We start from the raw sequence: 20,571 nt of genomic DNA, 5'->3' as shown, positions 1-20,571 counted from the left end.
TTCTGGAAAACATAACATGTTAATCCAGGGTCACCAGACTGACTATTTTTGATGAAAATTCAAGCAGACTTTGTGATTATTTTCCCCCTACAGTTGTCAGAATTAAAAATAGTAATTTTCACATCAGGTGAGCAGAGCCTCTGACCCCCTAGTCTTGTATGAATATTACTAATTTAAAAACACATAGTAAAATAAATAGACTTTCTAATTCAGAAGCAGCTCTGAACTACTGGCTGATTTCAATCCTGATTTGAGTCCAATGTGGATGCATCTGAGTCACTGTAGAAATTGTGTATTTAGGAGGCAGAATGACCCAGGCTGCAAATGAATAACAGAGCTTAAGTAAGAACCCGGCAGTCCTGACTTCAACCCACAGGGTTATGTTCAGCCAGGTTTTGTCCATTGCAAATGGCACAACAGGATCTTCCTTGACAGATACCTTGGGGTCAGGGCAAGCCACTCCTCTGCCTTGGGTTCTAGTAGCAACTGAAAGCTAGGACACAGGCAGGAGGAGATCACCAGGCCATCCTTCCCCATCCAGCACTTGAGATTCCGTGAGCTCCTAGAAATGGGAGAACTTCAGTCCCTGATGAGGATTAGTCCACAGATCTGTGGGGAGAGTGCAATATACAGCCCCAGGTCAAACAGGTCAGACCTGGAAACCTAAATAGCAGATTGGAACATATGAAATTGCCTTTTTTAAAGTCAAAATGGCCGGGTACAGTGGTTCACGCCTGTAATCCCAGCATTTTGGGAGGCTGAGGTGGGAGGATCGTCTGAGGAAAGGAGTTAGAGACCAGCCTGGCCAACATGGCAAAATCCCATCTCTACTGAAAATACAAAAATTGGCTGTGGTGGCGTGTGCCTATAATCTCAGCTACTCAGAAGGTTGAGGCAGGAGAATTGCTTGAACCCAGGAGGCGGAGGTTGCAGTGAGCCAAGATCACACCATTGCACTCCAGCCTGGGCAACAGAGCGAGTCTCCATCTCAAATACTACTACTACTGCTAATAATAATAATAATAAATAAAATAAAATAAATCAAAATGAGTAGAATGTTGGCAAGTTCATGTAGTTCAACTTATAACATTCATGGGTCTCCCTACAGCTGTCTTATGAACCCTCCATAGCCCCCGACACTTAGAGGACTCAAGGCACTGCTGAAGAGAGGAGAGGATGCAGGAGATAGCTTCAGAGAGCTCACAATCTAATTCAAGACTCAGAAAATCAGACCAGGCACCGTGGTTCACACCTGTAATCCCAACACTTTAGGAGGCCCAGGCAAGAGGATCACTTGAAGCCAAGAGTTCAAGACCAGCCTGGGCAAAATAGTAAGACCTCGTCTCTATAAAAAATAAAAAACTCATCAGGCATGGTGGTGCACACCTGTAGTCCCAGCTAGTTGGGAGGTTGAGGCAAGAGGATCAAATGCTTGAGCCCAGGAGTTTGAGGCTGCAGTGAGCTATGATTGCACCACTGCACTCCAGCCTGGGCGAAAGAGGAAGACCCTGTCTCTAAAAAACGAAAATAAGACTCAGAAAATTAAGTTGGTTCTTGTGTTATTCCTGACTCAGAAAAATCAGAACTCAGTTCTGCAGTTCTCTAGTCTTTACACGGAAGATTCCTTAACACCAGAAACTACTGTATCTGTGAGCTGGTGGATGTCCACAAGCTGTTTGCTACCAGTTCATGAAAAGTAAGTCTAGAAATTGAAAATAATCATTGAAAAACACTTAAAACAATTTGACATCATAATTTTATTTCTGTTGGCTCTAACAGTAAAAAAACGGAGTTTGAATTCTGTATATCTGAGTTTTTATTGCGCTTTTCTTTCTTTTCTTTTCTTTTCTTTTTGGATGGAGTTTCACTCTTGTTACCCAGGCTGGAGTGCAGTGGTGTGATCTCTGCTCACTGCAACCTCTGCCTCCTGGGTTCAAGTGATTCTCGTGCTTCAGCCTCCCGAGTAGCTGATATTACAAGCACACGCCACCACACCTGGCTAATTTTTTGTATCTTTAGTAGAGACGGGGTTTCACCATGTTGGCCAGGCTGGTCCTGAACTCCCGACCTCATGTGCACCACCCGTCTCAGACTCCCAAAGTGCTGGGATTACAGGCGTGAGCCACTGCGCCTGGCCTATTTCACTTTTCTAATTATTCAATGTTATTCTACTTTAAAAATTATCAGTCCACAATGGATTAGAAATATTTTTTAAAGGTCTTTCACCACAGATACCTGAGAAGTAATGATCTGCAGGAAGGTAGATATCAGCTTAATATAAATAACAATAACTATTGTCATGATGTTTATTATGTACAGGTCCCATTATAAAGTCTTGCAACATAAACTCATTTACTTCTCACAGCAACTTTCAGGTAAGAACTATTATTACTCCAATCTCACAGATCAGGAAACTGAGTCACAGAGAGGAGAAATTACTTTGCTAGTATTGCACAACCAGTCAATCATAGGGCTGAGATGGGAATCCAGGCAGTTTGGCTCTTGAGTCCATGATGGTAACCTCTGCAATGAAACATATGCGATAACTTGATTCATATGTAAGTGGCAAAATATAAAGAAAATCAAGGAATGATTAACACCAGAACTTGGGAAGGGAGACATTTGTGGGAGGAAGGAAGGTAGGGGAGGTAACAGGAGGTGTGCGTGCCAGGCGTCAAAGGCCTGCTTGCATTCTATGCCTTAACATGGTGAGGAATATATACAGATGTTCGTTCTATAATGCTATCATCCTCCAACTGTACACACACATTTTACTCACTCTTTGATGTATATGATACGCCTCACAGTTTTAAAATTTTTTGGAAGGAGTAACTGGAGCTGTCAAACAATGGCAGCCACGGCCTCTGGAGAGGATGAGCGCCCCCTCATGGAGAGGACAAGAACAGCCATTCTCCTCCATCAGGCACAGGGCAGGTGCGAGGTAGAAGGACCTCAAAGTTTACTTCTATTCAGACTCTAAGCTTCTTCCTAAAGTCACATTCTAGAATTCACAGGAAGGAAGAAGTCCACATTACCTGAGACTTCGTAGCCACGCCTTTATAGAGTGATGCAGAATTAACATTTAAGGTTGACAGAAGTGCCCCACTTGAGAAAATATACCAGAGCACAGTTTACACTGACAGAGGGTACTGAGGGAGTCCTTGGTATATTTCGAGAGCTTTCATTGTATGTGACTGGTACATTAATACTGATGCAGAAAAAAATGGGGGTCACTCCGGGAAACAGGTGATGCTACTTGCCTTGGAGGAGACTGCAGTAAAATGCATATTTGTGCCACACAATAACTCTTTTTTTTTTTTTTTTTTTTTTGAGACTGGGTCTCACTCTGTCACCCAGGCTGGAGTGCAGTGGTGCGATCACAGCTCACTGCAGCTGCGACCTCCCTGGCTAATGCAATCCTCCCACCTCAGCCTCCCAAGTAGCTGGGACCCCAGGCCACCACACCAGGCTAATTTTTTAATTTTTTGTAGAGACAGGGTCTCACTATGTTGCCGAGGCTGGTCTTGAACTCCTTGGCTCAAGCAATCCTCCTGCCTCAGCCTCCCAAAGTGCTGGAATTATCGGCATGAGCCCCCATGCCTGGCCTAAGAGCTCCTCTTGATGTGTAGACAGCTAGTGTTGCTAAGGCAAGTCTGGGTGTGAAAGGTTCGAAGCATTTTGGGGTATCTCGACAACAGCTATGTGAGATGAAGACTTAGACCCCTAAACACGAAGAAAGCCAGGTTGATGCGCAAGGCAATTCAACAAGCATGTTCCTGAGAGGCTGTAGATCATTGGGTCCCACACCAAACCAGCTGAATCAGAATCTCTTCTGAGTCGAGCCTAGAAATCTGCATTTCTACAAATCGCATCGCCCACTCGCCCACTCTGTGCTTCTGATTGAGGTATTCTGGGACCATGGTAAGACAACCAGGTAAATTAGGAACAAAGATTTGTAATCACACAAACCTGGATCGAATATGGTTTCTGCACTTACTTGTTGCATGGTCTTGAACAAGTTATTTGACTTCACTGAGCCCTAGTAGTCCCATCTGTAAAACTGGGTGATGATATTACTTACTTCTCGGAATTACTGGGAAGATTTAATTAGAGATTGTATATAAAGTACAAGCACTTGGCTATAATAAGCACTCAAAATCTTTCACGATATTTATTTACTGTCATTTGTGAGTATCCATAATCTGGAAGACAACGTGGGGAAGAGGCAGAGGGAAGAATACCAAAAAAGAACAAACAGCCCCCTCCCTTCAAGGAAATTCTCTATAGTGGGGCTGCTTTTAAAGCTTTCCTAGGTCAGGAATGGTGGCTCACACCTGTAATCCCAAATTTTTGGGAGGCCAAGGTGGGAGCATCACTTGGGCCCTGGAATTCAAAACCAGCCTGGACAACATAGCAAGACCTGTCTCTCCAAAAAATAAAAAATGAACTGAGCGTAGTGGTGTGTGCTTGTAGTCCCAGCTACTTGGGAGGCTGAGGTAGGAGGATTGCTTGAGCCCAGGAGTTCAAGGCTGCAGTGAGCTATGCTCGTGCCACTGCAGCCTGGGTGACAGAGTAAGATCTTGTTGAACAAATAAAAATAATAATAATAATAATAATAAAACTTTCTTATAAACGTATCAGGAAAATAAATTCTCAACTTTTTTCTAGGGTTATCAAGGCATTACCAGCCTGTGGTAAAGACATTTTAAACCTTTGATCTTATTTGGGAGACACCTTTATAGGTTGGAGGTGGGTGGGAAATCTACTGAGACCGTGTATAAGCCAGAAAACACCTCCTTTGAACCAGACTGGGGACTATGAGTGACATTAAACTATCGATTGACCATAAGTTTACCAGCCTATGCCCTGTTTATCCTACTGACCCCTTTGTGCCAATAGATTTAATGCCAGAAAGCACTACAGCCTTAGGTAATGTGCAACAGTGCTATTGGCCTCTGTTTGTCAAACTCCCTTTTATGGGACAGTGGCTCCCAGGAACCTATTCCCATCTATCTGCTCAGTAAGAGGAGAGCAGAGAAATCATGTCAGTCTCCTCTGACACACTTGGACCATGCTCTTGCAAAGCCCATCCCCTCTAAAGGGAAAATGAGCCCCCAGTGAAAGCACATCTGATTCTTCAAGTTTCTGTGAGCTAAGCATTTGTAAGTACTATTGCTAATTCTCTGTGCCAATGAAGGAATATCAGTAGCAGCTTTATTTCAAAATGATAATTAATCCAGAAATTGCTACCTGGGGATAGCAAGTTCTAAGACTGCACAATTCTTCAAATAAATTATTCAAACTGACCCAGAGAAAGCTAAAAAGTTGTACACCTGCCCTAATCTGAACTCTTCCCACATCTGTGTCCATTCTAGAGCTAAGCAGCTGTGTCCATTCTAGAGATAAGCAGCAATCCAGGATTGATGGAAAGCCATCCAAAGCTGATTCTCCTTCTCTCTGATTTGAACCTGGTTGGGGCGATACGCAAGGGTTTTAGTTCAAAAGACCTCTTAGTAAAATTAAACACTGCATAGAAGCATACCTGTACATGAGAGCTAGTGAATACATTGATGTAAGAATTTTATGACCTTGCTAATTATGTGGAGAAGAAATTTAAATCAAGATTTTTTAAGGAGGAACAATAGTTGGATAATCCATCATCAGATAAGTGGCAACTGATTAGTAGGAAAGAGTCATGATTGATAGTTATGATGCTTACCTTGGTAAGGTGGATCTCACTGGATCCTCTGGGTAGATATTTAAAATATTGATGCCAGATCCTATCCCCAGACCAATTACATCAGAATTCCTGGGGATAGGACCCAAGCACCAGTATTTTTAAAGATTCCCAAGTGGTTCTAATGGGCAGCTTGGTCTGAGAATGTTGCCTTTGCTAGCAGAGTTTACTTACCTGAAGCAGTAAATGCTGCTTTTAAAGTAGTTTGACTTTTTCCCTTTAGCACCAGGGGAATCAAGTTGATTAATTAACATTTTCCAAACAACAGCAATGAATTAACTGCTGCTAATGTTCAGGCCATGGAATTAGACGTGACTCCCATACATCAGACTCATCTCCCCAGATAGAAGCTTGAACATAGGTTTCCGAGAACGAGGGCTTAGCAAACAACAATCAGAGATAGATTGACCTTAGCTGAGCAAGCACTATGTAGGGAGCAAAAAGACAAAATTACAAGCTCATTTCCACACTCACTCAAATATGTATTCAGTGTGTCAGGAACACGACTAGGAGCTGGAGGTCCTCAGATTATGAGAATATGACCAAGGCAGGAATTGAAAGTCTAATGGGGAGAACAAAAGGTAGACAAAACTTTCCAGCCATGCAACAGGTGATCAAGGTACACAGCAAGTACTTCCCTCCAAGGGGGAAGCACAGAGGCCTTGAGGTGACAGATGAGGCTTCCTGGAGGAGGAGATGTATGAGTCGATTCTAGCAGGGTGAGTGGAAATCTGCCAGGTCAATGGGGACTAACACACAGGCAAAGGCAGAGAAGAGCTTGAGCAGTTCTGGGAACAGCATGTGTCACAAATGACACTGGAAAGGCAGGCAGAGACTGATTATAAAGACCCTTGTATGTCACCGAAGGATTTTTACCTTAACCTTAAATGCAGATCATTTGAGTCCTGGAGTTCAAGACTAGCCTGGGCAACAAGGCAAATCCTCATCTCTAAAAAAAATACGAAATCATTAGCCAGATATGTTGGCACACACCTATAGTCCTAGCTACTCAGGAGGCTGAGGTGGGAGGATCACCAAGCCCAGAAGGTCGAGGATACAGTGAGCTGTGATTGTGCCACTGAATTCCAGCCTGGGTGATAGAGTCAGACCCTGTCTCATAAAATGTAAAATATAAATAAAGCAGGGAAGTGACATGATCAGATTCACATTTGGGATGACCACTCTCGCAGTTTCGAGAGCCTTGCTACTCAAGGTGTGGTGCATAGACCAACATCATCGGTATCGCCCAGGAGCTTGTTGGAAATTCTAAAAACCTCAAGCCCTATTTCAAACATACTAAATCAGAATCTATATTTTAACAAGCTCCCCAGATGATTCACGTGCACATTAAAGTTTGAGACACACAGTTAAGAAAGGATAAATTTTCATGAGAAAGAGGTGAAACTTAAGGAAGATCATTAAGGAGACCATGGCAAAAATTTGTTAAACCTTTTCTTTAAACAGTTCTTTAACAGTTACATATGGATGAGGACTCCATGTCCTCCAAAATACCCCATTGATAAGTGAAACATTTAAGCAATAATTGTACAGATAAGCTGAATTTTCTTCTTAAATTACCTTCATTTTCCACCAGATTAGCAAGAATCCCATAGACATAGCCATAGCGCGAGAACCACACGTCATGTGTACTGAACTATGCAATATGTATTGCAGAATTTCAGAGAGAGATTCAACAGAAGGGGGGGGAAATCTCTTTGTCTAGTTTTAATGATAGGTACAGGCATGAGGCCATAGTCTTTCCTTCTGTTATCCCAAAGCCCATGAGTGGTGTGGACACAGCCTTGATAATAGGGACCCAGAGACTGAGACTAAAGTCAAGTGTGAACTTTACAATTCCTGATTGTGTGTTCTGAGAGACAGAGAAAGAGATAGAGATCTGAAAAGAGAAATGGAAGAGGCTGTGTGTCTTGGGGTAGTCTTTAGTGAAGAAAATCCCCTCTCTCTGATCATGGACAATAGTATTGATGGGACCAAGCTGATTCTCTTTTTCATTAGAAAATAGGCTTCTCCTAGAAGTGAATCTTGAAGAATTTGAAAGAGGGAGTGTGGTCTACTAGGTAAGAAGTAGGAGGTTTAAAAAAACAAACAAGCAGTCTATAAATACATAGACTATAAATACATAGCACACATACACCTCATCTCCAACAATCAGCACGTTATTGAACAGGGTGTACAAATTGGACTTGGGTTAAATTAAATCTATTTTAAGCCCATTCTGGGAATTTGCTATTTAAAGAAATCCTTTGTAAAGTGGATAATCACCCACTAATGAAGCTTTTGTTAAATCTGGAGTTCTACGAAGCTAAAGTTCCCAAACTGACTGTGCTGGAAAGATCATCCCACAGATATCTGGTAGAGTACAACTTGTCTGTGTGCCAGAGAACCAACCTCTGCTGGGAAACCCACCTTCAAAAAGAAATGGAATCCTGTCCTTGCGGAAAATGAGTGATGGACAGGGAAAAGAACCCATAACGTGGTGACTAGAAGAGAGCCTGGGACCCAGGGGTCAAGTGGAGCAGTGGGAGCTGGTAAAGAAACAGCAGATGAGTTCGTTGGCAGCAAATGGGACAAAGACAGCAGAGAGAGTGAATGACCACAGAGGACAGGGAGATTATACTTGAATTATTACTAAAACCTTCTCTTATTTTCTTGTGACAGCATCTCTTACCAATACTAAATCCTTCTTGTCTCTAACCTCCAGATTTCTAAAGCCGATATCCAGAATGTTTCAAAATACATTAATCCAGTTGCCTTTGTGGCATCTGTGAGTTCTTAACTAACTAGAGAAACATTCTGGTTGGGTGCAATGTAATATACGAGTAATTTAGTGTTAATCGAGTGATCTTGCATATCTTGACTCTAAGCACCGAAAGGGGACAGCCTTCTCGCTGGCCTCCTTAGATCGCCCTCACAGAAAAGAGGGAGTTTAAATGAAAAACTGAAAGATGGGGGAAGTTTGGTAATTGGGAAAGGGAGATAGGAAAAGGCAATCAGAGTTAAAGCCAGAGGCATACCTACATAAGACCTTCTCTTTTAATTACCAAGCATAAGTTGTGGGCTCTCCAATGGAAAGACCTACCCAGACATAAGCCTGGAATGGGACCCCAAGAAAGGACCCAGGGTGAGGAGCTGAGGACTGAGCAGTTCCACTTCCCAATAGTGATCTAGGATCACCATATCCTCCTTAGCCACTCACACAGTCCATACACTGGACTCCCTCTGCCTACATCCCAAGACTGAATGAGAAGGAAATTGTTCATTCGTTCAATAAATATGTATTGAGCCCCAAATAATATTGGGGCAGGAGGTTTGAGAATTACTCCTTTGCCTTCACAAAGAGTTTGCATGGAATGAGAAGGAAATTGTTCATTCGTTCAATAAATATGTATTGAGCCCCAAATAATATTGGGGCAGGAGGTTTGAGAATTACTCCTTTGCCTTCATAAAGAGTTTGCATGGAGTGGGAAGATTATGAGAAAGGCTAAGAAATAGTTCTGTAGGTCAAAGAAAAGCAGGTCTCAATTTAAGTAAGTTGGATGTTAGAAAAAAGTTTAGTTGGGCCGGGCGCAGTGGCTCATGCCTGTAATCCCAACACTTTGGGAGGCCGAGGTGGGCAGATCACTTGAGGTCGGGAGTTCAAGACCAGCCTGGCCAACATGGTGAAACCCTGTCTCTACTAAAAGTACAAAAATTCGCTGGGTGTGGCATACACGCCTGTAATGTGAGCTACTCAGGAGGCTGAGGCAGGAGAATTGCTTGAACCCGGAGGAGGAGGTTGCAGTGAGACGAAATTATGCCACTGCACTCCACCCTGGGCAACAGAGCTCACTCAATAAACAAACAAACAAAAAAAAAAATTTTGATCCCAGGGCTGTTAAACATTGCAGTGGGCTCCTTCTAAGGTCATAGAGATAGAGGGATTACCAAAGAAGCCTTCCTGAGTGATGTGTGATTTGGAGGACAGGATAAATACTTGGTAGCTTCCTCACAGGTGGAGGTGAACCAGATCAGAGCCCTTTTTCTGGGACTGTCATCTGCACAGCCCTCCTGCTGCATCTACCCCTCTTCACCTCACCAGGTCCTGCAGAAGAGAGAGGCTGGGAGGTCTCAGAAAGGTGGGAGATAGAGAAGCACTGGCCCAGGAAATCAAAAGAGAAATCAAGGGATCAAAAACTCCAGTAGATGGACCAGTGAAAGGGTCAGAAAGGGGTTAAGTAGAGTCGAAAGAAGCTCCATTTAGATTTCAACCAAGATCAGTACCAGCTATTTCTCAAAAGCTTTTAAGACAGCATGTAACTTAGCAACTGACCTATGTTTGTTTTTTGTTTTTGTTTTTACCCATGTCAGTTTCTCAGTAGTTACTATCAGCAACAACAACAACAAAAATGCTTGGAATTGTGCATTTACTGAGAGATGGGAAGCAAGGAATAAAAATTATGGGCTATGTCCTGTTTGGCAAGGTTGTGTCAAGACAGGACACCAAAAGAGATGAGCCAAACATCCAACCCTTGGGATTCTCAGAAGAAAAATTAAGGCCTGAAGTCTGCCCCTGAGTCCAGAAATGCTCTTAGGAGAGTACATCCCAGAAGAAGGCTCCGGTGGGACATTTCCTTGAGATGCTTCAGGAAAGAAGCACTTGCAGGTTTTACTTCTCACTTACCTAAAAATCAGCACCAAACTAGGCAAGTTGTCTACACAGACTCCTTTGTTGTATTCCACATTTCCCAGACAAGTCATCCCCCTGGACCAAAGAGACTAGGAGAGAGTTCAGACTCTTTTATAGCTCACTTGAACCGCAGCCCTCCATCCTCACCAGACTCAGCTCTCCCCTTAGTGAAGAATGTTTTGAAAGGCCATAGCCTATGAGCTCTCCCAATCGTCAGGGATGACTTTTCACTGGAATGATAGAAATAGCCACATTACTTGCAAATTACACACATGTACACACACACACACATACACACACACACACCCCTTGACCTCTTTGCTGTGCGGCAGAGTCAAGCAGCAGGAGTTCACTGTGGCTGTTGCAGGGACAGTTCCCCGGCTCCTCAATAGCTAGGTGGCATAATGTGCATATCAGCACCACACTGGCGGACAGCTCATAGCAGACCCATCCTTGCGCTTTTCCCAGAAATTTGTTCAAAACTCTCAGTCGGTCATGGGAGGGAAGCAAACTTCCTAATTGTCCGCTCAGCCACTCCTTTCACTATGCCTTGAGGCAGAGCAAAGAAGTTCTGTGACTCTAATCTTAAGGAGGGCTCTCACGCTTCCTTCCCCAAGGACAGCCACATACCTTTGAGAGAGTTAGGCGCCTCAAGGCGGGTGGTTACTGCACTGGTTTAGACCTCAGTGATGCCATGAGGAATTCAAGGCCTTTCTATCTTTCCACTGTGCCTTCATTTGCTAATGATTTTTGTCATCTAACAGTCTCAGGATAGCTGACCCTGCTTCAGATGCCACGTCCATATTTAGGAAAGACAGACAGATGGGAGAAGGGAAGTCATTCCAGCAACATCTGTCCATTTTATTAGTTCTTGAAATGCCCAGAGAGTTCCAATTGGGCCTCAGTGGTTAGTACTGTCAGAAGACCACTTCTAGCTGCAAAGGAAGCTGGGAGAGGGAATATTTAGGTTTCCCAGCTTTTGTAGTTAAAAGAGATGGCGGGGGCGTGGGGGTTTCATGTAATCATCTAATGCATCTGCCACAAACAAAAAACATCCCTGCTGTGAGGCTACTTCCTCATCTGTAAAATGCAGTCATTCTAGCATTTATTTTGTAGGGATGGTGTGTTCTCTACACATGTGATTCTCATAGGATGCAGGACACACAGGCCCATAGATCCCAGGACAAGCGCTGAGAAGTCCCTAGGCACCTCAGGAGATGAGCAAACAAAACTCTGGGCCACAATGTGGGGCTAATGTCTATAAAGAACCTTTGAGGCTACAGCAAGGCACGTCAATATAAATGTCATCAAAAGTGTGAGTCCTTTCTATGGGCAGGAAGGAAGGAAGCAGGCAGGAAGCAGATCTGGGAAGGGCACCTTAGTGAAAAGGAATCAGGATCTTGCTTACCCACTAGGTATTATGAAGTATCCAAGTGAAATGCAGAGCCAATATTTTGGGGAGCAGAGCATTAGGGGAGGAGGTTGGTGGGGGCAGATGCAATGCAGGGGGCTGTGATCTCACTGAGAAATCCAGGCATGGCCCATCCACCTGCATTTCACGGTGTGGAGAAAATGGCAGTCTGTCTTTGCAGACATCCAGCCCCAGTGCCCCTTTACATGGTGACATGCATAGCCACTGTGCCCTTTCCTGGCCAAAAAGTACTCTTCACTGAGAACCGTTTCTGAACAGCCTGCTTGTTGGTATAGCCAAAAAAATGAAGCTTCTTTATTCAGCCAACAGACTGAACTCACATCAACTTTCTACCAGGCACCGTGGGAGACACAGAGAAACCTGGAAGAACAGATACTGACAGAAATGACAACTTTTGTTAAGTACCAACTTCCTGTCAAGCCCAGTGCTAGGAGCTTTGGGTCCGTCACCCTATTTGGATTTCAGAGATCACTGTCACAAAGTGAAAAGCAATAAATTGCCCTGAGAAATGCGGATGATAATGAGGATAGTAATGATCACAACAGCTAACAGATGTTGAGTGTTTACTGTGCACCAGCTACTGTCCTAAGCATTTTGCACGTATCACCTCCTTGAGCTAATGTACTATACATTAAGGTCTCTTAATGTTTCCCCCTCCCTTTCTCAGTTTCCCCCTAATCATCCCAGCTTCCCCTTCCTAAGTTTCCCTCCAGGGCCTCTGAGCCTGTCTTTGGTCTCAGTCCATAAAGTGATTCTGGGAAAGAGAAGAGGTTGGTGGAACTCCCAATAAGCTGAGAACCCCCCAGGGTGGTGTGGGTTGGTGCCTTGGCCCAAACGGAATTGTCCAAGGAGAAGAGCAGGGAAGAGCAGTTCCCCTAGAGAACAGAGAATGGATGCATTAAGGAAGAGGCAACCTCAGGAAGTGATCCATCACCCGTGTCATCTAAAATGGAGGTGGGAAGAATCAGAGGACAGCGACAGACAGAAAGCAGCCCCCTGATGAGTGCCCAGAAAAATGAAACGATGAGCTCTTCACAGTTCTCCCCCCTCTGACTCCCCGGGTTCCACCCACAGACTCAGAGCCCCTCCCAGGAGCCGGGTGGTGAGGTCAGCCTGGCTCAAGGCGAGGACTCCAAGTTGTAAGCCCAATTAGACTCTCTGTTTGCTACTTGACCCTTGCTCTCTTAAGTAGTGTCTACACAACCCCAAATCATCTTATCAGTCGAATCCGAAAATTCAGCCAGTCATTTACCTAGAGGTCTGGGCTCCAAATCTTTGGACCAGTTTGAAAGGATGCTTTTATTGGATTGATTAAATTGACCAGATGGTTTTTTCCTTCGTTTTGGCATGCCCTCAGGTCCATATCTGGTTACAGCATTTGAGCCTGAGGGTAGGGATGAATGAGGAGTGAATATGCATCTTTTAAACACAGGGTTCTGCTTACTGCACTTTGCTTTAATAAATTAGAGTAAGCCCACTAGGTTGCTGTGAACCACATCTATGGAAACAGACTCCTCCCTGTTGATGAGCCTTCTTTAGTAACAACTGCAATTTTTTTTTTTTTTTTTTGAGAGGTAGTCTCACTCTATCACCCAGGCTGGAGTGCAATAGCCTGATCTTGGCTCACTGCAACCTCCGCCTCCCAGGTTCAAGCGATTCTCCTGCCTCAGCCTCTCAAGTAGCTAGGATTACAGGCACGCACCACCACGCCTGGCTAATTTTTGTATTTTTAGTAGAGACGGGGTTTCACCACATTGGCCAGGCTGGTCTTGAACTCCTGACCTCAGGTGATCCACCCGCCTCAGCCTCCCAAAATGCTGCGATTACAGGCATGAGCCACTGTGCCTGGCCAGTAACAACTACAATTTATAAAGTATTTTACAGTTTATAAGGCCCTTCCACTTATCTATTTCTGCTAAAGCAGAACAATTTCTGAAATATATGCAAGAGGATTGTGGGATGAAACAAGGGGATTTTTCCAAGACTAATAAGGGACTGTTGGTATAAGTTAGAATTGGAACAATATGCCAACTGTAGCAAGCAGCCTCTAAAACAGCCCCCAAATGTCCCCGCCTCCTGGTATTCACACCCTTGTGTAATTATCTCACTTTGAGTGTGGGCTAGGTTTAATGACTCACTTCTGAAGAACAGAATATGGCAGAAGTGATGGTATGTCACTTCCAAGAGTCAATTATAAAAAGTCCATGGCCAGGTAGAGTGGCTCACTCCTATAATCCCAACATTTTGGGAGGCAGAAGTGGGAGGATTACTTGAGTCCAGGAGTTCAAAACCAGGCCAGGGCAATATAATGAGAACCTTATCTCTCCAAAAAAATTAAAAATTAGCTGGGCACGTTGGTACATGACTGTAGTCCCAGCTACTCGGGAGGCTAGGGCGAGAAGATCCCTAGAGCCCAAGAAATCAAGGCTGCAGTGATCACACCCCTGCACTCCAGCCTGGTTGACAGAGTGCGATCTTGTCTCTAAAAATAAGTGTTTTAAAAATTTAGAAGTTAAAAAAAGCACTATTGGCTGGGCAGTGGCTCACACCTATAATTTCAGCACTTTGGGAGACTGAAGTGGGAGGACTGTTTGAGGCCAGGAGTTTGAGACCAGCCTGGTAACATAGCAAGACCCTGGCCCCAAAAAAAGGACTGTTGTTTCCTTCTGGGGTTCATGCTTGCTCTCTCTAGAGCAAGGCAAGCACCACGTCACGAGGCAGCCCTATGGAGAGGCTCACGTGGCAACACCGTGAGGCTTGCCAACAGCCAGGAGAGTGAGCAGAAAAGCAGACCTACCCACTTTGGGCTGTGAGCCCTTGGCCAACACCGTGACCCCCTGACTGCAGCCCCATGGGGGACCTTGAGCCAGAATCACCAACTCAGCTGCCCCTGGCAACCTGACCCACTTATAAACTGTGAGATAATAAATGTTTGTTGTTTTCAGCTGCTATATTTTGGGTAATTTTTGATGCAGCAATAGATAGCTAATATCCTGATTTTCACATGTATCAACCCCCCAGCTATTAGATCTCTATTAGATCTCCCCACGTTCACTTAGATGTTAGCACACACATTCATTCAGTTCAACAGACACACACATGTAGGTATTTCATACACATTAGGATGCTAAACATATCACTCAACGATAAAATGTTATTTAAATGTACACAAAGGTTCTCAGATGGCATCTTACCCCAGGCTCCCGAAAAAGCAGAGCTTGATGTCAACCTCTTTTGGTAGAGAGAGAGTCCCACTGTGTTGCCCAGGCTGGTCCTGAACTCTTGGCTTCAAGCTATCCTCCCTCCTCAGCCTCCCAAAGCACTGGGATTACAGGCCTGAGCCACCATGCCTGGCCTGAAGCAAGTCGTATACCAACTCATTGCTATGATTCATTCCCAGAACCACAGCAGTGAGGTGGGGGAAGGGAAGTGAGGCAGGGAAGACAGAAACAAATACAAAGTTGTGTGTTACCGAGGTGGCTACAGGGTCACAAAAAAACACAGCCAGTTGTTTAGTCACACAGGAAGTCTCCAGAAAGACCATACTATGGTCTAAATGCTTGTGTCCCCCCAAAACATATGTGTTGACATCTTAAGCCCCAAGGTGATGGTGTGGAGAGGCCTTCTGGGAGGTGATTAGGTCATGAGGGAGGGGCCCTCATGAATGGGATTCGTGTCCTTATAAGATACCCCAGAGAGCTCATTGGCCCCTTCTGCCATGTGAGAACACAGTGACAGGACAACCATCTGTGAACCAGGAAGCAGGCTGTCACAAACGCTGGATCTGCCAGAACCTCAATCCTGGATTCTGGCCTCCAGAACTGAGAAATACATTTCCATTGTTTATGAGCCACCCAGACTATGGTATTTTGTTATAGCAGCCAAACCAACTCAGACAGTCCACATGCAGCCATGGCACCTTACACAGCCCAGGAGAGCCAGACAAAGTGAGTCATGTATTTCCGGGCTCTTTCCTGTCTCTTGTCCCTTCTTGGTCAAAGTTCACCCCATAGGATGTTAAAATTCCCTACACTTCCCAGTGGTGTTCCCCACCTCCTCCGGGCAGCCACTGGGGAAACCATGTCCTATGGCAAGTGGTCAGGTCGCCCAGCTCGGAGCTGTCGTGGCTATCCCTACAGCAGACATCACGGAGGCTTCACCAAGGTCTGGCCCTCGCTGGGGAGGCTGAGACAGATGGCAGTGTTAGGAGGCAAGGTGACAGAGAAAGCAGCTGGGGTTCTCTGCTGATCAGACAGCCAAGAACCAGAGGGAAGGTGAGACTAAGCAGATCAGGGCAGAATAGAAACTGGATCTGGGGAAGATGTACACACAGATGAAAACCTACTCATTGGGGTGCATGGTTATATTTGAATTGTGCATGGGTATGTATACATTTGATGTTACACGCATTGGCTCAGACTTTCTTATTTGTCCCTGAGCACAGAGCTGAGCCGCCCTGCACGGAGGCTTAGGAGAGGGGTTCTGAAGCTCTCAGCAGCCTTGTCTCGTGGAGCCACCCTTCTCCCTCGGGGGAATGCTACCTTCCTGGAAACTTAATATTGCTAATTCCATTGTCTGATTTCATATCATGATGTCACCAAGAAAACAGGAAAACGGGAGCTGACTCAGGATGCTGATACAACCTGGACCTGAACCACACCTACCATGCTCTGGTGCTGAGATAGCCCTCAGAGTTGCCGCAGATGGAGGCAAGGGGCCAGGCCTCTGTATTCCTGTATCAGCTGGTCACTGTCAAACCATCCCCTGAGAGGGATGTGAGGGAACAGCCTTGGAAGAAACAGTTCCCCATTGCCAAGAGCAAATCCCAGCTCTGAGCCACTTGCAGCCAATATTCCCAGGAGCCTGGGGATGGGTGCATCAAACCCACAAACAGAATCTGGTGGAATGCCACAGTAGCCACTGCAGTTGGCCACCATCTTGGCTAAACATCCTATGTTAAGAATGACAACTTTGGGCCAGGCGCGGTGGCTCGTGCCTGTAACCCCAGCACTTTGGGAGGCCAAGGTGGGCGGATCACGAGGTCAGGAATTCAAGACCACCCTGGCCAACACAGTGAAACCCCGTCTCTACTAAAAACACACAAAAAAATTAGCTGGGTGTGGTGGCGGGCACCTGTAATCCCAGCTACTTGGGAGGCTGAGGCAGGAGAATCTGTTGAACCTGGGAGGCGGAGGTTGCAGTGAGCCAAGATCGTGCCACTGCACTCCAGCCTGGGCGACAGTGCAAGACTCTGTCTCAAAAAACAACAACAAAAAAGTGACAAATTCATCTAACTCTGGTTTACCTCCAAACTTGAACACGCTGGTTCAGCCTAGACTTTTACCTGAGGGTCAAAAAGTCTTCCAATTAGGCGTCACAGAAGATTCCCTAGAAGTGGTTTGATTGATCACATGAGGTTTCCCTCTGAGCTCAGTTGACTTCCTGATTCACTAGAGCTACAGGGACAGGAGCACAGATAACCCCAATTTCCAAAAACATTTTCTGTTACAAATAATCCAAAATACAGGTTGTACTTCTGTAGCCACTATTCCTGGATTTGGTTGTACCTCCCGGAGCAAAGGGACAAACCCAGCAATTTGCCCCAGGCCAAGAACACTCCGCTCCTCTCGTTTCCCTAAATCTGAAGGCACTAGTAAAATAAAATAAAATAAAACAACCATACTCCTAGGTCAGAAAATCTCACAAAATCCCCCAAATGTGGTCAATCTCCTCTCATCACTCTCCTTCACCTACCTTTTTGTTGTTGTTGTTGTTTTTAAATAGACAGGGTCTCACTCTGTTGCCCAGGCTGGAATGCAGTGGTGCAATCACAGCTCACTGCATCCTCAACCTACAGAGCTCAACCCATCATCCCACCTCAGCCTCCAGAGTAGCTGGAACTACAGGCATGTACCATTGCACCCAGCGATTTTTTTAATTTTTTGTAGAGACAGGGTCTCACTATATTGCCCAGGCTGGTCTCAAATTCCTGGCCTTAAGTAATTCTCCTGCCTCTGCCTCCCAAAGCACTGGGATTACAGGCATGATCCACCATGCCAGGCCCCCACACCTACCCTTTATCCTTGCTCCTACAGTCCATGCTGGAACAAAGGCTGCAGGACCCTGTCACTGTGCTCATGAAACCCCAAACCTGCACGCTCACCAGGCCTCCAGGAGTCTCCTGCTGCCCTAAATCAGAGCTTCTCGAAGTGCAATCTGAGGGCTTTGGGGTCTGACATGGGAGGAAATAGATTCCCTATCCTGGATTTTTGCAGAGCAGCTGTTTTGGTGTTTGTCTTGCTGTTGGTTGGTAATCTATTTCACATACTGGTCTGTATGTGAAACATAAAATGTTTACTGAAGAAAGGTCAAGAAAATACATTTGAGAACTGTTCCTCTTATTCAATATTCAAGTGATCACCATCCACATCGCATCGCCCTCTGTTTCAGTAACTGGGCTTCCTTTCTATGGGCACAAGCTCATCTCTCTGATACTTGCTAATCACCCATTTTAACCCATTTAGACACTGCAAAGCCTCAGCAGTGTCTAGCCGGATTGCGTGGCTGTTTTTTTCATTGCATTCCTTTTACAGTTGCTTTCTAGCATGGCAAGCAGTATTTGCTCCCCATCAACATTTATGCCATAGTCTTCATTTCAAATAAATATATTTCAGATGTTTAAGTGAAGGAATTTAAAGAAAGCTATTAAGAAAATAATAGAGCAGGCTCACAGTTATAGCAAAAACCATGCAGGTGGTAGAGATGAATGCCATCCTCGGTGGAGGAGTTACTTCCTGCTGGGTGTTCCATCTGCGGTCCATCATCCAAGGACGCACTGTGACAGTTCTCCACCTGTTGTGCATAAGAACCAGAGACTTTAGTTCAACACGTTGGAAGTGAGGACCAGGAATCTGCATTCTTAACAGGTGCCTCTGGTTATTCTGATACTTGATTATCCTCTTCCCAGAATATCAATTCTCCAAGTCCACCAGACCAAGAGCTCCTTAAAAGCAAAGACCATGCCTTCCTCATACTTAGCTGTAGAATTTACACATGGCAGCTGTGTTAGCCTGTTTTCACGCTGCTGATAAAGACATACCCAAGACTGGGTAATTTCTTTTTTTTATTATTATTATACTTTAAGTTCTAGGGTACATGTCCACAAGGTGCAGGTTTGTTACATAGGTATACATGTGCCATGTTAGTGTGCTGCACCCATTAACTCATCATTTACATTAGGTATATCTCCTAATGCTATCCCTCCCCGCTCCCGCCACCCCACGACAGGCCCTGATGTGTGATGTTCCCCTTCCTGTGTCCAAGTGTTCTGATTGTTCAATTCCCATCTATGAGTGAGAACATGCAGTGTTTGGTTTTTTGTCCCTGCGATAGTTTGCTGAGAATGATGGTTTCCACCTTCATCCATGTCCCTACAAAGGACATGATCTCATCCTTTTTTATGGCTGCATACTATTCCATGGTGTATATATTGCGGCACTGTTCACAATAGCAAAGACTTGGAACCAACCCAAATGTCCATCCATGATAGACTGGATTAAGACTGGGTAATTTCTAAAGAAAAAGAGGTTTAATGGACTCACAGTTCCATGTGGCTGAGGAGGCCTCACAATCACAGCAGAAGGCAAAAGGCACGTCTTACATGGCAGCAGGCGAGAGAGAATGACAACCAAGCAAAGGGGTTTCCCCTTATAAAGCCATCAGATCTCGTGAGACTTATTCACTACCATGAGAACAATATGGGGGAACTGCCCCCATGATTCAATTGTCTCCCACCGGGTCCCTCCCACAACACTTGGGGATTATGGGAGCCATAATTCATGATGAGATTTGGGTAGGGACACAGCCAAACCATATCAGCAGTCCTCAAATAAATATTTATGAAATACAGTCAGGCATGTAAGACAGAATTTACGTGAATTGCAAATGTGAAGCTGGGAAAGGTCTTTCCAGTTTGCAAACAGAAAGTGAAACTCAAAGAGGTTAAATTCCTTTGGTATGGCCCTTGGCTGGTAAAAGGCAGAGCTGGAACTGAGGCTAAATATCTGAGCTGCAGGCCAGCATTCTTTCCCTTACGGTCCTAGAGCACTGCTTCTTGAGTCAGTGATCCTCCTAGGTTGGAGATGGAGTTGACAGGACCTTAGAAGATCATGGGCACATATTCAGTTAGCTTGGTCCACTCTATTCTATAGCATAATTTTAGCCCTGAATTTTGCATAAGTATAAGGGAGATAAAGTGAGGCCCCCTAGAGAGGTCTGCATGACTGGAGGATAAAGAACAAGCAAATCTACTCTAATGGGTCAGTAGCAAATTCAAAAAAGCATGTACCAGGCACTGAACACACCCTGGAACCAAATGAATGCAATACCTTAGTAACGTAAAGAAGCTGCATCCCTCCCCAGCTTAGAAAACGTGAGAACCTGTGTAGCCATCTTTATCCCCACCGATGTCCTGAGTTATTGCTGTAATTGCAGGGCCTCATAAAACACATCCCCAGGAGACAGCACAGTGCAGTAGTGAACATGTAGGCTCTAGAGCCAGATGCCTGGGTTCAAATCCTGACTCTGATTCTCACTATCTCAATAATCTTAGTCATTTTTTTTTTTTTTTGAGACAGAGTCTTGCTCTGTCACCCAGGCTGAAGTGCAGTGGCGCAATCTCGGCTCACTGCAACCTACGCCTCCCAGGTTCAAGAG

At 44.9% G+C, this 20,571-nt stretch overlaps 1 long non-coding RNA gene across 2 annotated transcripts in view; it reads right to left on the bottom strand.

Moving 5' to 3' along the window:
• LOC129398567 (uncharacterized) overlaps positions 1 to 20,571 on the bottom strand; it is a 55,907-nt gene that overhangs the window by 14,072 nt on the left and 21,264 nt on the right. For both annotated transcript variants that reach the window (XR_008626326.2, XR_008626327.2), the window contains exon 2: positions 18,588 to 18,708. This is a non-coding gene — a long non-coding RNA (uncharacterized LOC129398567). The remainder of the gene's footprint in view (positions 1 to 18,587; positions 18,709 to 20,571) is intronic.

This window comes from Pan paniscus, chromosome 7 (genome assembly GCF_029289425.2).
Source record: "Pan paniscus chromosome 7, NHGRI_mPanPan1-v2.0_pri, whole genome shotgun sequence".
NCBI classification, from domain to species: domain Eukaryota; kingdom Metazoa; phylum Chordata; class Mammalia; order Primates; family Hominidae; genus Pan; species Pan paniscus.
Note: the sequence above shows the minus strand (reverse complement) of the source record. Positions and strands in the feature narration are given on the sequence as shown.